This window comes from Nyctereutes procyonoides, unplaced genomic scaffold (assembly GCF_905146905.1).
Source record: "Nyctereutes procyonoides isolate TBG_1078 unplaced genomic scaffold, NYPRO_anot_genome, whole genome shotgun sequence".
Lineage (NCBI taxonomy): Eukaryota > Metazoa > Chordata > Mammalia > Carnivora > Canidae > Nyctereutes > Nyctereutes procyonoides.
Genome location: NW_026575146.1, coordinates 64299231 through 64315893, shown reverse-complemented (window position 1 = coordinate 64315893; position 16663 = coordinate 64299231). Strand labels below are relative to the sequence as shown.

Below are 16663 nucleotides of genomic sequence, written 5' to 3'. Positions count from 1 at the left end.
GTCTCCAGGATCGCGCCCTGGGCCAAAGGCAGGCGCCAAACCGCTGCGCCACCCAGGGATCCCAAGAATGAAAAGTTTAAACTGGAAATTAAGAAAACAATATCATTACAGAATTGTGAAAGAGTAAAAATCTAGGAAAAATTTAATCAGGGTGGAGAGGCATAAGACATCAACACCAAAAACTAGAAAATGTTGGTAAAAAATTAATAAAGATATTAATAAATGTAAAGGAATATTGTGTTCATAAATTGATGTTCTTAATGTCAGTACTACATATAAATGCAATCTCTTTCAACACTACAGATTAAATGCAGTCTCTTTCAAAATTTCAATTTTTTTCAGAAAAAGAAAAATCCATCTGAAATTTCATATGCTACAACATGGAGTAACCTTTTGGCATTATGCTAAGTAAAGTGAGCCAGTTGCAAAAGGACATATACTATATGATTCCACTTTATGAATTTAATTACTCTATGTACTTGATATAGAGACAAAAATATAGAATTGTGGATGCTAGGGCTTGAGGGTGGGGGAAATGTCAAATTATTATTTAATAATTATAGACTTTCAGTTTTGCAGAAAACTGGGTGGTGTGATGGTGATAATAGTTGCACAGTGAAATGAATGTACTTAAGGCCACAGACTTGTGCTTTTTAAAATGGCTAAAATGGTAAATTTTATGTTATGTGTATTTTAGCAGAATTTTTTAAGTGAAGGGAAACATTCACATAAAGAAAAACTAAAGAAGTTCATCACTAATAGATCTGCTCAATAAGAAATGTTACAAAAAATCAAGAGAGTTGGCAATCCTTCAGCTAGATGGACCAAGAAAAAGAGACAAGACTCAAATTAATAAATTCAGAAATCAATGTGGAGACATTACCACTGACCTTCCAGAAAGAAAAAGGATTGTAGGAGAATACAATGAACAGTTTTATGCCAACAAATTGTATAACCTAGATGAAATCAACAACTTCCTAGAAACAGAGTACCAAAATGTACTCAACGAAATAGAAAATCTCAACAGATCTATATCAAGGGATGCAATCTGTAATCAAAAACCCCCAACAAAGAAAAGCTCAGAACTAAAGGGCTTTACTAGTGATTTCTACAAAACATTTAAAGACTTATCACCAATCTTCGAACTCTTCCAAAAAATAAGAGGGAACATTCATGTCAATATTACCCTGGCATCAAAGCCAGATAAAGATATCACAGAAAACATAGACATAATTTCCCTATCCTCCACCCACAGATGTAAAAATCCTCAAAAAGATCCCTGCTAGCCAAATCTAGGAGCATATTAAGAGGATTATCCATCATGATAAATTGAGACTTATCACATGAATAGAAAGATATTTCAAGATATGAAAATTAATCAATACAACAAATGACATTAATAGGATGAAGGAAAAAATAAACAAGGCTCTTCCCTTTTACTGCCATTGCTGAATTGCCAGTAGCCAAAATGAAATTCAATCCTTTTGTGACTTCCCACCAGAGCAAGAACTGTAACAGGCATTTTAATCCAGCTTCCCACATTTGCAGAAAGACTGTGTCTTCCTCTCTTTCCAAAGAGCTGAGACAGAAGTACAACATTTGATCCATGCCCATATGAAAGGATGATGTACAGGTTGTGTGAGGACACTAAAAAGGTCAGCAAATTGGCAAAATAGTCCAGGTTTACAGGAAGAAATACATCATGTACGGTGAACAAGTATGTGAGAGAAGGCTGATGGCATAACCGTTCATGTGGGCATTCATCTTTGCAAGGTGGTTACTACTAGACTAAAACCAGACAAAGACCACAAAAAGATCCTTGAAGGTAAAAGCCAAATCTCACCACGTAGGAAAAGAAAAGGGCAAATATAAGGAAGAAACAATTGAGAGGATGCAGGAATAAAGTAATAATATATATGACTTTAGATAAAAACTCTTAAAGTAAAAAAGACATGATTATCTCAGTTAATGCAACAAATTTAATGAAATCACTATTTTTAATTCAGTTTGCCAACATACAGTATAATACCCAATACTCATCACATGCCCTCTTAAATGCCACTATTTTATGTAAATAAAACATATATATACACATATACACACACGTACAGGAAAAATATAATGTAACTGAGTACGGAAGGTAATGTCCAAAGAATACCTACAGAAAACCCACAGCTAACATTATACTCAATGGTGAAAGGATGGATGCCAGCTTTTGACTCTTCTATTGAACACTGTACTGGGAGTTCCAGCCAGAATAATTAGGCAAGAAAGAAACATAAAACACATCCAAATTGGAAATGAAGAAGTATAATTATTTGTTTGCAGGTGACATGATCCTATATATAGAAAAGCCTAAAGAACTCATGAGACAAGACTATCTGAGCTAATTAACAAATTCAGCAAAGTTGCAAGATATTAGATCAGCACAAAAATCAGTTGTTTTCTATACCCTGGCAGTGAACAAAAAAGTTTAGAAAAATATCCACTTACAATAGCATCTAAAAGAATAAGATACTTACGGATAAATTTAACCAAGGAGATGCCAGACTTGTATACACTGTTAACTATAAGCCACCACTGGCTGAATGGATAAGCAAAATGTTGAATATTTATCCAATCATATGTCATATGTCTTTCAACCATAAAAGAACTAAACAAGGAGTGACAGCAAGACGGCAGACTAGGCAGTCACAACCTCATCCTTACACAAAACAATACTGTAACAACTACCCAAAATGAAAACAGATCTGGGAGAATGCCAGATAAAATCAAGAAGCTGCAGTCAGTGGAGCACAAACTCCATGGATATATGCACAGGAAAGCCAAGGAAACTTCTACCTGCATCATCACCTGGTCTCCTAGCCCAGGAGCTGGTGCTCAGTGTGATCCACGTGGCAGCAACCTCCCTCTACAGGCCAATGGATAGTAGGAGGACCCGAGCAGCCCTCGCCATTCACCACCAGGGACCAGTGCAGACCTCACTGATGCTAGCTGACACAACTGCCCAGAGTTCATGCCACTGCACTCCTTTGGAGCAGAAGCCAAGCTGTGAAGCCAATGCCCACCTCCCTCCTCCCCCTGGCCCTAAAATTACCATGTGTTCCCGTGCCTCTGTCTAATGTGTGTCCATGCCTTGGATCCTGGTGCCAAGAGAGATTCATTAAACTGCGACCTCCTTAGGCAGAGGAAGGGGAGAGCAGGGGAACCCCAGCCACCCTCACTACTCCCAAGAAACCTTTGGGCTTTGATGATGCTGACTAAGAAAGCTGAATATGGATTCAATACCACTGTGCCCTCTTAGAGCCAGAGCCACTGCTGGGCCACCTTGGAGCTGGGGCTGCCACACACAACTCAGCCAGTGCCCTCATACCCACCAATGTGTGAAAGTCTTTCCCACCAAAGGCAGTACACAAAGCCTAGAAGAGGTGACTGTTCCTTCAAGTGTGCAGACAGCAACACAAGACTACAGCAAACATTAAAAAAAAAATCAAGGGAATATGATACCATCAAAAGAACACAAATTTGCAGTAAATAACCTGAAAGAAGTTAAGTATCTATGAATTGCCTGCAAATACTTTAATTTTTTAAAAGAATCTCAGCAAGGGAGGGGCCAAGATAGTGATGTAGGAAGACCCTAAACTCACCTCCTCCACAGACACACCAAATCTACAGCTATTTACAGAGTAATTCCTTTGGAAAAACTGAGGACTAAAAGGTTCTTCATAGCAAAAGACAGGAAAACCATAGAGAACGGTAGCCATAAAAGTGCAAACTGCAGTGGGAAAGGATGGTGCTGAGGGACCATGAGCTGATTTGTCTTCCTTGAAGCAAAGGGAAAAAAAAAAAAAAACAATTTAAAAGAGCAACTAGAATATAAAAGACCCAGCCCTAGAACTCCACTAAGTGGTATGAGAGCCACTGGAGCCCTCTCCAGGTTGGAGGAGCTGCCAAGCACCATGCCTTACATTCTCCTTTCTACCTTGATATATGCACAGGAGCAGGGTCTGTGTACCCTAGCTGACCTACTGCCTCAGTGGGCCCTGGGCCCTTAACCCACACAAGCCCCAGCCATCCCAAAAAGGGGGCCCCAGCAGAGCACACAATGGAACATTCCTGGTCAGTGCTCACTACAGCTCCAGCCATCCTGCCAAGGTGACATAGAGAGGAGGCATCCTGGAACATTCCAGGCCCAGACACTTTGGCTTCATCTCTCTTGCAAGGGCACCCCCTGTGCAGAGCTCTCCAGGGCCCCCAAACCCATGCCAGCCACTGTTCCAGCCAGCCAGCTACACACAGTCTACACACAGGAATACTATACAGTACATTCCTACAATTTCAGGAGAAGTAGATATTCTAATTTATAGAAACAAAGAAAGCCAAGCAAAATGAGTAGATAGAGGAATATGCTACAAATGAAAGAAAAGACAAAACCTCAGAAAAAGAGTTAAATGAAATGATGGGGATAAGTAATCTACCCGATAAAAGTTCAAAGTAAAGTTCATGAAGATGCTCACCAGAGTAGAGCAAATGGTGGATGAATTCAGGGAGAACTTCAAAGGGAGACAGAAAACATAATTGCGTGTTATATGCAACTGATGAATTACTGAACTCTACATCTGAAACTAATGTACTATATGTCGCTAATTAAATTTAAATAAATAAATAATCACAGTTGAACACAATAACTGAAATATGACAGAGGGAATCAACAGTAGATTACAGGACACAGAAGAACAGGTCAGCTATCTGGAAGACAGGGAAAGGGAAGCCCCAGCATAACATCAAAAAGAAAAAAAGAATTTTTAAAAATGAGGATTACTTAAGAGATCTTTTGGACAACATTAAGTGAAAAGACATTAACACTATAGGGATCCCAGAATGAAAAGAGAAAGTAGAAAATTATTTGAAAAAAGGATAGCTGCAAACTTCCATAATGTAGGGAAGGAAACAGAGTTTCCTTAGGTTTAGGATGCAGAGTTCAGTTCCAAACAAGATGAAGGACATTCCAAGGATGTCCAAAGCACAACACATAATAATTAACATTAAATTAAAGATAAAGAGAGAATTTTAAAAAGAGCAAAAGAAAAGCAACTAGCTATGTGTAAGGGAAACCCCATAAAGCTATATCAGCTGAGTATTCAGCGGGAACATAAGACAATGCCATGATATACTCAAAATGCTGAGAGGGAAAAACCTATAACCAAGAATACTTGGCAAGGTTATCATTCATAATTAAAGAGATCAAAAGTCTCAAAGACAAAAGTTAAAGAAGCTCTTTGCCACTAAACTGGCCTTAGAAGAAATTTTAAAGGAACTTCTTTAAGTGGAAAAGAAAATGCCATAATTAGAAGAAAATCATGAAAAGAAAATTTCAGTAAAGTAAAAATACAGTAAAGGCAGTAGACTATCACTTATAAAGCTATACAAAAATAGCAAAATCAGTTACATCTTAAAAATTAGTCAGAAGGATTCACCAAGTAAAAAGATGTAAAATATGACATCATATGCATAAAATGGGGAGGAGAAAGTAAAAACAGTTATTTTGGTATAGGTGCCAATTTAAATGACCATCAACCTAATATAGATTGCTATATACTTAAGTTGTTATATATGAATCCCAAAGTAACCACAAACCCAAAGCCTATACTATATACACACAAAAAACTTTAAAAAGCCAAGCATAACACTAAAGAAAGTCATCGATCACAAAGAAAGAGAGTAAGAATGGAGAAGAACTGCAAAACCAGAAAACAGTTAATAGCAATAAGCACATACCTATGAATGATTACTTTGAACTGAAATGATCTAAATGTTCAATTCAAAGACAAGCGCATGTGAAATGATTTAAAAATAGGAAAGAAGAAAAAAATTAAAATAGGAAAGAAAGGAAAAGAAGATATATGCTGCCTAGAAGAGACTCACCCAGACCTAAAGACACATACACACTGAAAGTTAAGGAACAAAATACATTAACAGGAAAGGAGGGAGAGGGGAGAGGGGAGAGGGGAAGGGGGAGGGGGGAAGAAAGAAAGAAAAGAAAAGAAAAGAAAAGAAAAGAAAAGAAAAGAAAAGAAAAGAAAAGAAAAGAAAAGAAAGAAGAAAAGAAAAGGAAGAAAGGAAGAAAAAGAAAAAAGAGAAAAAGCAAGCGGGATAGCAGTACTTACATTAAACAAAACAGACTATTATTTTTTTTTAATTTTTTATTTATGATAGTCACACAGAGAGAGATAGAGGGAGAGTGAGAGAGAGGCAGAGACATAGGCAGACTCCATGCACCGGGAGCCCGACGTGGGATTCAATCCCGGGTCTCCAGGATTGCACCCTGGGCCAAAGGCAGGCGCCAAACCCCTGCGCCACCCAGGGATCCCCAAAACAGACTTTAAAACAAAGACTGTGAGCAGACTGAGTGGCTCAGCAGTTTAGTGCTGCCTTCGGCCCAGGGCATGATCCTGGAGACCTGGGATCAAGTCCCACATCAGGCTCCTTGCGTGAAGCCTGCTTCTCCCTCTGCCTGTCTCTCATGAATAAATAAGAAATCTTTTTAAAAAATAAAAAATAAAACAAAGACTGTAACAAGAGACAAGGGTATTACATAATGATAAAGGGATGACTCCATGCTTTTTAAGAGGATAAAGCAACTGTAAATATCTATGCACCCAACACCACAACACTTAAATACATAAAGCAAATGTTAACAGGCATAAAGAGAGAAACTGATGGTGATACAATAATCCTAGGTGAATTTAACACTCCACTTAACACTAATGGATATATGATCCATGCTGAAAATCATCAAGAAAACAGTTTCTTTCAGTGACACAATGACTGGATTGGATATAAAACATGGACAGAAAACATTCTATCCAAAAACAACAGAATACACATTCTTTTCAAGTGCACAAGGAACATTCTCCAGAAAAGATCACTTCTTAGGCTACAAACAAGCCCAATAAATTTAAGAAGACTGAAATCATATCATGCATCTTTTCCAACCACAACAGTATAAAACTAGAAACCAATTACAAGAAAAAAAAAACTAGGAAAAAGCATGTGGAGGCTAGACAACCTGATATTACATAGTCATTACGTCAGTGAAGCAATCAAGTAAATTTTAAAAATTCATTGAGGGGTTAGAAGATGGCAGAGGAGTAGGAGGACCCTAAGCCTGCCTCTTCCACAAACACAACTAGGTAATTATCGAATCATCCTACAGAACCCAGAAATAGACCTGAAGAGTAGCAGAACAAACTGCACAGCTAAAGGGAGGAAAGAAGCCACATCAAAGAAGGTAGAAGTGTGAAGAGGCATTTTGGGAGACAGACTGTGGCCACTGGTGGGGAGGAAGCCACTGTCATGGAGAAGGGCAAGAGACAGACTAACACACAGAAGCTCCAGGCAAAACCGAATCCCCATAGCAATTGGCTTGGAAAGCAAAATGGGCCAACTTCATGACTTCTGGCAACCAGTGGGGTTTAAAGCCTGGAGTTTTAAAGGTCAGTGGGCTTGGCTGGGAATAGAGCCTGTAGGATGCAGCCCTGCTTTTGGAGAGAAGGCAGGCAATCAACTGCAGATGTACAGTGTGGAAACAGGGATCTGAAGAGCACCGGGAACACACAGTGGGGAGCTTATGTGCTCATCTTAGAGCACATTCCAGAGTGGCAGCATTCATGGACAGACCCGTCTAGGAACAAACTGTCTGGGCCATTTTCCTCCCCCTGCCCCTTAGCATAAACACAGGGAAAACTATAGGAACCAGTGCAGCATCAGTACTTGCTACCTAATAACTTGCTTACACCAAGCCCTTCCCCCACACACTCTGGCAGAACCACCCTTCCCAGTCACCAGCCTCAGTCCCAGCTTGACAGGCCCACTCTTCTGGAGGTTTGCAGACTCTTGGTTCCTATGTCAGGGGTGACAGACAGGTCTTATTCCACAAGCAGATCAGAGCACATCTAGCTAAAATGAGCCACATTCAGGCCAGGGACCAAATATTGCCCATACCACACAGAGACAGCCTCTCCAAATGACTGGCCTAAAGGATAAAGTGGCCAGTACTCAACAGCAGAGCACATGCAGCACACACTAGAGACACTCCTGAAAGTGCCAGGCCCTGAGGAATATGGACACTATACTGCAGGGCATCACAGGATCTCTTCTTCATAAGGCCATTACTCAAGAGCAGGACACATAGCTGACTTTCCTAACACAGAGAGAAAAAGGCACAGAGATGTAGACAAAATGAGAAGACTGAGAAGTTTATCCCAACCCAAAGAACAGGACAAGACCATGGCTGGAGACCTAAGTAAAACAAAGAAGTAACATGCCTAAGGGAGTAACTAAAGCAATGATCATAAGGATACTCACTAGACTTGAGAAAAGAGTGGAAGATGTAAGACCTTTAACACAGAAATAATGAATAACATAGTAGAGATAAAGGGCTCAATAAACAAAAGGAGAAACACACTTGATGGAATGAACAGCAAGCTGGAAGAATGACCTAGAGTAATAAAAAGTAATCAAGCTGAACAAGAGAGAAGACTTATACAAAATGAGAAGAGACTTAGGGAACTCGGTGATTCCATCAAGCATAGTAAGAACTGCATTATAGGGATCACAGAAAGAAAAGAGACAGAAAAGGGGAAAGGGGGCAGAAAATACATTTGAAGAAATAATAGCAAAAAACGTCCCTAATCTGGGGAAGGAAACAGGTAGGAATCACAGAGAACCCCTACTAAAATCAATAAAAGTAGATCTATACCAAGATATAATTAACTTGGCAAAATACAGTGAGTAAAAAAAAATTCAAAGCAATAAGACAAAAGACAGTAACAAGCAAGGGAACCTCCATAAGGTTATCTGGGAAATGTTTCAGCAGAAACTTTGCAGACCAGAAGGAGTGGCATGATATACTGAAAGTGCTGAGTGGAAAAAAATTGCAGCCAAGAATACTCTATCCAGCAAGGCTATAGTAGAGATATAAAGTTTCCCAGACAAACAAAACCTAAAGGAGTTCGTGACCACTGAACCAATCCTCCAAGAGATATTAAAAGGGGAATCTTTGGGTAGAAAGGGGACCAAAAGTGGCAATATAAAGGTGGGAAACACAAAATATGAGTATTTCTGTAAAAAAAAAATCAGTCAAGACATTTTAACAATAGTTTTCTTCCAATCCATGAGCATAGAATGTCTTTTCATAGTTTTGTGTCATCTTCAATTTCTTTCATTAGTGTTTTTCATCAGGTTTTTCATCCTTTTTGGTTAGTTTATTCCTAGGTATATTATTTTTTGGCTGCAATTGTAAATGGGATTGTTTTCTTAATTTCTCTTTCTGCTGCTTCATTATTGGTTTATAGAAATGCAACAGTTTTCTGCAGACTGATTTTTGTACCCTGCAAATTTATACTGAATTCATGTATCAGTTGAAGCAGTTTTTTGGTTGAGCCTTTTGTGTTTCCTGTGTATAGCATTATGTCATTTGCAAATATTGTTAAAATATTGTTAAACAATATTGTTAATATTGTTAAAATGTTTATACTATCCAAAGCAATCTATACATTTAATGTAATTCCTACCAAAATACCACCAGTATTGGGGCACCTGTGTGGCTCAGTTGGTTAAGTGTCTGCCTTCAGCTTGGGTCATGATCTCAGGGTCCTGGGACTGAGCCCCACACCAGGCTCCCTGTTCAGCAGGGAATCTGCATCTACCTCTCTCACTACTCCTCTACCCCTCCACCCTACTTGTTCTCTCTCTCTCTCTCTCAAATAAAATCTTAAAAAAAAAATACCACCAGCATTTTTCACAGGACTAGAACAATTCTAAAATTTGTATCAAACCACAAAATAAGGGATCCCTGGGTGGCTCAATGGTTTAGCGCCTGCCTTCGGCCCAGGGCATGATTCTGGAGTCCCGGGATCGAGTCCCGGATCTGACTCCCTACATGGAGCCTGCTTCTCCCTCTGCCTGTGTCTCTGCCTCTCTCTCTGTGTCTCTCATGAATAAATAAAACCTTTTAAAAAAACCCACAAAATACCCTAAATAGGCAACCCAATCTTGAAAAACAAAAGCAAAGCGGGAGGCATCACAATTCCGGACTTCCAAGGTAATATCAAAAAGTTACGGCATTCAAAAAAAAAAAAGTTACGGTATTCAAAACAGTATGGTATTGGCACAAAAATAGACACATCAAAAGAACAGAAAACTCAGAAATAAACCCACAACTATACAGTCAATTAATCTTTGACAATGCAGGAAAGAATATCCAATGGGAAAAAGTCTCTTCAACAAATAGTGTTGGGAAAACTGGGTTCAACTTGCAAAAGAATGAAACTGGACTGCTTTCTTACACCATACACAGAATAAATTAAAAATGGATGAAAGACCTAAATGTGGGATCTGAAATTGTAAAAATACTAGAAGAGAACACAGGCATTATCTTCTTTGACATAGGCTGTAGCAACTTCTTTCTAGATAGGTCTCCTGAGGCAAGGGTAACAAAAGCAAAGTAAAGCAAAACAAAACAAAAAACTACTGAACTACATCAAAATAAAAAGTTTTAGCACAGCAAAGGAAACAACCAACAAGACTAAAAGGCAACCTACAGAAATGGAGAAGACATTTACCAATGACATATCCAATAAAGTATTAGTATCCAAAATATATAAAGAACTTATAAAACTCAACACCCAGAAAACAAATAATCCAATTAAAAATGGGTAGAAGACACAAAGAGATATTCCTCCAAAGAAGATATCCAGATTGCCAACAGACATATGAAAGATGATCATTACTTATTATCAGGGAAATAAAAATCAAAACTACAATGAAATACCATCTCACACCTGTCAAAATGGCTAAAATCAACAATCAAGAAACAGGTGTTCAAGGATGCAGTTCAAGGATTAAATATATATACTCTTAACAAGATACTCATTTAGATTCATACCCATATAGGCTCAAAGTTAAGGGATGGAAAATAGATATGCCATTCAAATGATAAGCAAAACAAAGCACAAGTGGCTATACTTAGATAAAATAGACTTAAATCAAAAACTCCCTACAAAGAAGGTCTGTATTATATAAAGGGTTCATTCAACAGGAAGATATAATAACCATATATGCACTCAATATCAGAACACCTGAATATATAAATCAAATATTGATCTATCTAAAGGCAGAAACTGATTGCAATATAATGTTAGAGGACTTCAATAACTCACAATAACACATAGAACATCCAGACAGAAAATTAGTAAAGAAACAGTTGACTTGAACAACACTATACATAAATGGATCTTATAAACAGAACACAGAACTCACATTCCATCCAACTGCAGCAAATACACATTCATTTCCAGTATTCATGTAACATTCTCCAGGATAAATCATGTTAGGTCACAAACAAATCTTAAATTTAAGAGAATCAAAATTATTCAAAGGATCTTTTTTGACCACGATGGAATGAAAACAGAAATCAGTAACAGCAAAAACAAATGAACTGGAAAATTCAATAGTATGTGGAAACTAAACAAACAACCATTCTCTTTGTTGTTTCTGGCTAATCAGGAAAAGAGGAAATCAAAAAAGGAAATGAAAACATATATCAAGACAAACTAAAATGAAACACAATACACCAAAACTTATAGGATGCAGCAAAAGCAGCACTAAGATGGAATTTTAGAGTCAGAAATGCCTACATTAAAAAAAATCTCAAACAACCTACCTTTATACCTCAAGGACCTAAGGAAAAAAAGAAAAAAACTAACCCTCAAGTTAACGAAAGAAAAATAATACAAAAAAATTTACAAAGTGATTTTTGAAGTAAATTCAACACACCCTTAGCTATATTAATTAAGAAGAATACTCAAAATCAGAAGGGAAAAAATACTTGAAAAGTGATGCTGCAAAAATAAAAGGATCGTAAGAAACAACTGTGAAGTATTATGCACCAACAAATTGAATAACCTAGAAGAAATAAATTCCTAGAAACATCCAACCTACCAAAACAGGATCAAGATGAAATGTAAAGTGTGAACACACCAATGACAAGGAGATTGAGTTGATTTTTAAAAACCTTCCCAGAGGGATCCCTGGGTGGTGCAGCGGTTTGGCGCCTGCCTTTGGCCCAGGGCGCGATCCTGGAGACCCGGGATCGAATCCCACGTCGGGCTCCCGGTGCGTGGAGCCTGCTTGTGTCTCTGCCTGCCTCTCTCTCTCTCTCTCTCTCTCATAAATAAATAAAAAAATAAAAAAAAGAAAAATATTACAGACCACTATCCCTGGTGAACACAGATGCAAAAATCTTATGATGATTTCAACAGATGCAGAAATAAAATTTAACAAAATTCAGATTCTTCTATGATAAATACTCAAAACAAATTGGGTATAGAAAGAACATTAAAAAAAAAGAAATAACATGCCTCAACACAATAAAGGCATATATGAAAAGCACAAAACAGTTTTTCAAAAGTGAAAAACTTCCTCTAATCTTAGGAAGAAGGAAAAGATGCCTACTCTCACCACCTCTATTCAACTTAGCACTGAAAGTCCTAATCAGAGGAATTAGGCAAGGAAAACAAGTAAAAGGCTTCCAAATCAGAAAAGTAGTAGTAAAATTATGTTTGCAGATGACATGATCATATATGTAAAAAATTATAGAGTCAACAATCAACATACAACATACAAAAATCAATCACATGTCTAAACAAATATAAGGAACTACCTAAAAATGAAATTAAGAAAATCCCTTGTTCGATTTCAATACAAAGAATAAAATACTTAGAAATATTCTTTCTGACTACTGGATTCATCATTCTAATGACTTCCTATGTTACAGCCTACAGTATAATTTTAAAGTTTATGCAGGAGAGCAGTGGTTACCACTACCTGCTCATGGCAGGAGACCTAAGTCCTCTACTATCTGCCACTGGCCCTACCTTCCAGGGCTGTTAACCTGTCCCTTAGCACCCAGTCCTTTAACTGTGTTAAAACAGACTTACCTCTCTGCCTTTGAATTCAATAAATAAACTTGTGCATGAAAAAAAGAATGCTTAGGAATAAACAAACTTAAGAGGTAAAAGACCTGTAAACTGTAAAGTATAGGTAGCTAATGAGGGCACACTGATAATATTGAAAGACATCCCATATTCATGGATTGGAGGACTTAATATTGTTAAAATGCCCATACTACCTAAAGTGAACTATATACTCCATAAAACACCTATTTTTTTTTTATTAGGGAGAGAGAGGAGGGCAAAAGGAGAGAGAGAGAGAGAGCATCTTAAGCAGGCTCCATGCCCAGCAGAGCCTGACATGGTGCTCAATCCCACGACCCTAAGATCATGACCTGAGCCGAATTCAAGAGTCAGACATTCAACCAACTGAACCACCCAGGTGCCCCCAATACAATCCCTATTAAAATACCAATGGAATTCTTTTTTTTTTAAGGTTTTATTTATTTAGTCATGGGTGGGGCAGGGACATACGCGGAGGGAGAAGCAGGCTCCAGCTCCATGCAAGGAGCCCAATGTGGGACTCAATCCTGAATCCCGGGATCATGACCTGAGCCAACAGCAGATGCTCAACTGCTGAGCCACCCAGGCGTCCCAAAATCCCAATGGAATTTTTCACAGAAATAGAACAATCCAAAAAATCATATGAAACCACAAGAGATCCTGAATAGCCAAAATAATTTTGAACAAGAACAAAGCTAGAGGCACCATACTTCCTGATTTCAAAATATATTACAAAGCTGCAATATATTGCACTGGCATACAGATCTACAGATCAATAGAACCAAGAGCTCAGAAATAAATCCATCTATAGTGTGATCTTCAAGAAGGACTCCAAGAACTCAAAATGGGGAAAGGAGAGCCTCTAATAAATGGTGATGGGAAAAAGGATCACCATATGCTCAAGAGTGAAACTGATCCTTTATCTAACTTCATCTACATAATTCATTTCAAAATGAATAAAAAAGACTTAAGACCAGAAACTATAAGATAAAAATATAGGAGCCAAACGTCATTGCCCAGAAATAAAATATAGGAGCCAAACGATATTTTTTTAATCTTCTAAAAAAAACCTTCTTTTTTTTTTAATTTTTATTTATTTATGATAGTCACACACAGAGAGAGAGAGAGAGAGAGGCAGAGACACAGGCAGAGGGAGAAGCAGGCTCCACGCACCGGGAGCCTGATGTGGGATTCGATCCCGGGTCTCCAGGATCGCGCCCTGGGCCAAAGGCAGGCGCCAAACTGCTGCGCCACCCAGGGATCCCCTAAAAAAACCTTCTTAACGTTAGTTTGGGCAATGACGTTTGGATCTGACACCTAAAGTAATGGCAATAAAAAAGTATAAACAGATGAGTGGATACGCAAACTAACCAGCTTCTGCACAGCAAAGGAAACCAACAAATGAAAGGCAACCTATGTAATGAGAGACAAGATTTGCAAGCTACATATCTGAAAAGGGGTTAATGTCCAAAATAGGAGGATCTCCTTCAACTCAACAAGAACTCAAAAAAAAAAAAAAAAAAAAAGGACAAAGGACTTGAATAGACCTTTCTCCAAAGACCTACAAATGGCCAACAAATATAGGAAAAGTTGTTCAACATTACTAATTGTCAGGGAAATGTAAATTAAAATCACAATGAGATATTGTCTCACACCTGTTAAAATGGTGGGAGTGTTTCGCACTGCTCATCTACTACAGGTATGTATTTTGCATCTTCACCACATCGCATCCAGATGCATTGATAAGGGTTATGTTTAGTTTATTGGGATGCGTTAACCAGTATGGCTGATATTCTGGCACATGCAAAGTGCTTGGTCATGACCACTCACCTCTAACACCTGAGAAGTGGAACGATAATGTACCCACCTAGTGGGTTTTTTTATGGATTCGGCAAGCATGAATATAAAAGTATTCCTCATAGTACCTGGTACCTACTAGAAACTATTTTTTTTTTAAGATTTATTTATTCAGAGACAGAGAGAGAGAGAGAGAGAGGCAGAGACACAGGCAGAGGGAGAAGCAGGCTCCATGCAGGGAGCCCGACATGGGACTCAATCCCGGGTCTCCAGGATCACACCCCGGGCTGCAGGCAGCACTAAACCGCTGCGCCACAGGGGCTGCCCACCTGCTAGAAACTAAGTGATACAAATTTACATTCTCTGTGGAGCCTGATGAACACAGCTGGGCACTCACGCTGGGTCTACTCTTCCCTCAACCGTTTTGGCTGTCAATATCTGGGTCACGGGAAACATGCTGCATTCTAAAGATCACCAGGCACTCGTAATTTTACACTCAGTCTATTTTAACTTATATTTCATGCCTGTTTCATTGCACTTGAACTATGAGCCATAGGAGTTTACTTTTTCCCTGAACAACATTTGTGTTTGGAACTTTGCAGGGTGCCCTGTGTCCTGTGTTACCTGGCTTAATTTATTCTGCCTGATAGTGATAGGAGCAGACAGTGGTCAGGCCTTGGATGTGTCCTGGAAGGAGGTAATGAAGACTCAGTGGTCCCATCCTTAAAGAACATGTGTGCCAAGAGGCACCAGGCTCACAGGTCCTGTTGACAGAGTGGACAGTGAAGCTCATCCTCTCATGGATGGCTTGAGTCTTTCATGAGCCAATGGTTACCAGTTGCCAGGGATACAATACTCACGTTAGTCTTGAGAGAGCACAATACTGCAGGATACTGAAGCAGGATGAGGGCCAAGGGAGTAACAGGGCAGAGCTCGGTCAGGAAGGCACTCCTTAAAGAGCTCCGGAAGCATTCTAGCAGGAGGAAACAGAGAATGCTAAGGCCCCAAGGTGCACTGCAAGAACAGAAAGAAGGCTGCTGCACTGGGGGGTCATGACCAAGGGCAGAGGGGCAGGCAGTGAGAGGGTGTTGGACCACATGGTGCCTGGGAAGGACACTGAGGAGTCTGGAGTTTGTTCTGAGAGCAGTGGGTGCTAAGGAGGGGAAACGAGAGGCAGGAAGGTGGTGTGAGATCATGGGGAAGAGGGATCCCCCCCCACTGGAGGAGGTGACTCACACACAGTGTCAGGGGAGAGAGTGGGATGGGCAGCAGGGCAGAGTGGGGAAGGACAGTGAGAACTGACATGCAGGGGGCCTCGTGCTGGTGTGACCCAAGGACACAGTGCAGTAGGACATATGGGCAGGCAGGACAGTCAGCAGGGCCAGACCTGAGAAGGGCCCTGTAGTGGGAGCCACTCAAGGAAGAAACCAGATTTCTCTCTCGGGAACTGTCCTCAGGTCTACTACTCTCCTGGCAGAGTCTATCCAATGGGTCAGCTCCGTTCACACATTCTGGAGAGGACTGATCAAATGTGACGCCCTGGAGGAGAAACCCTGACCTCCTAGCCACCCCACTGAGGACAGGATACCCACTCCTGTGGGGTGTCAGCCCCACCCTGCATCCAGCCACCAGCAGATGTGATATTCCCAGACCTGTCCAGGTAAGCGTAAGAGGACCACAGACCATCCTAGGGGAACGGCTGCCCTAAAGAAGAGACAACATGAGAGTGAACAGATCATAACAAACAAGGGCCAGGCTCTCACAGTCATCAATATGCCCCAGGTCCCTCCCAGGCCAAAACCCTTTCCACCAAGTCACGGTGAGCCACTATCACACAGCCCCATGGAGCT

The 16663-nt window shown here is 39.6% G+C and overlaps 1 pseudogene; it reads left to right on the top strand.

Annotated features, from left to right (window-relative positions):
- The first annotated feature begins 1468 nt into the window (after positions 1–1468).
- On the top strand, positions 1469–1903 carry LOC129500618 (60S ribosomal protein L26-like; annotated as a pseudogene).
- Positions 1904–16663: the final 14760 nt, after the last annotated feature.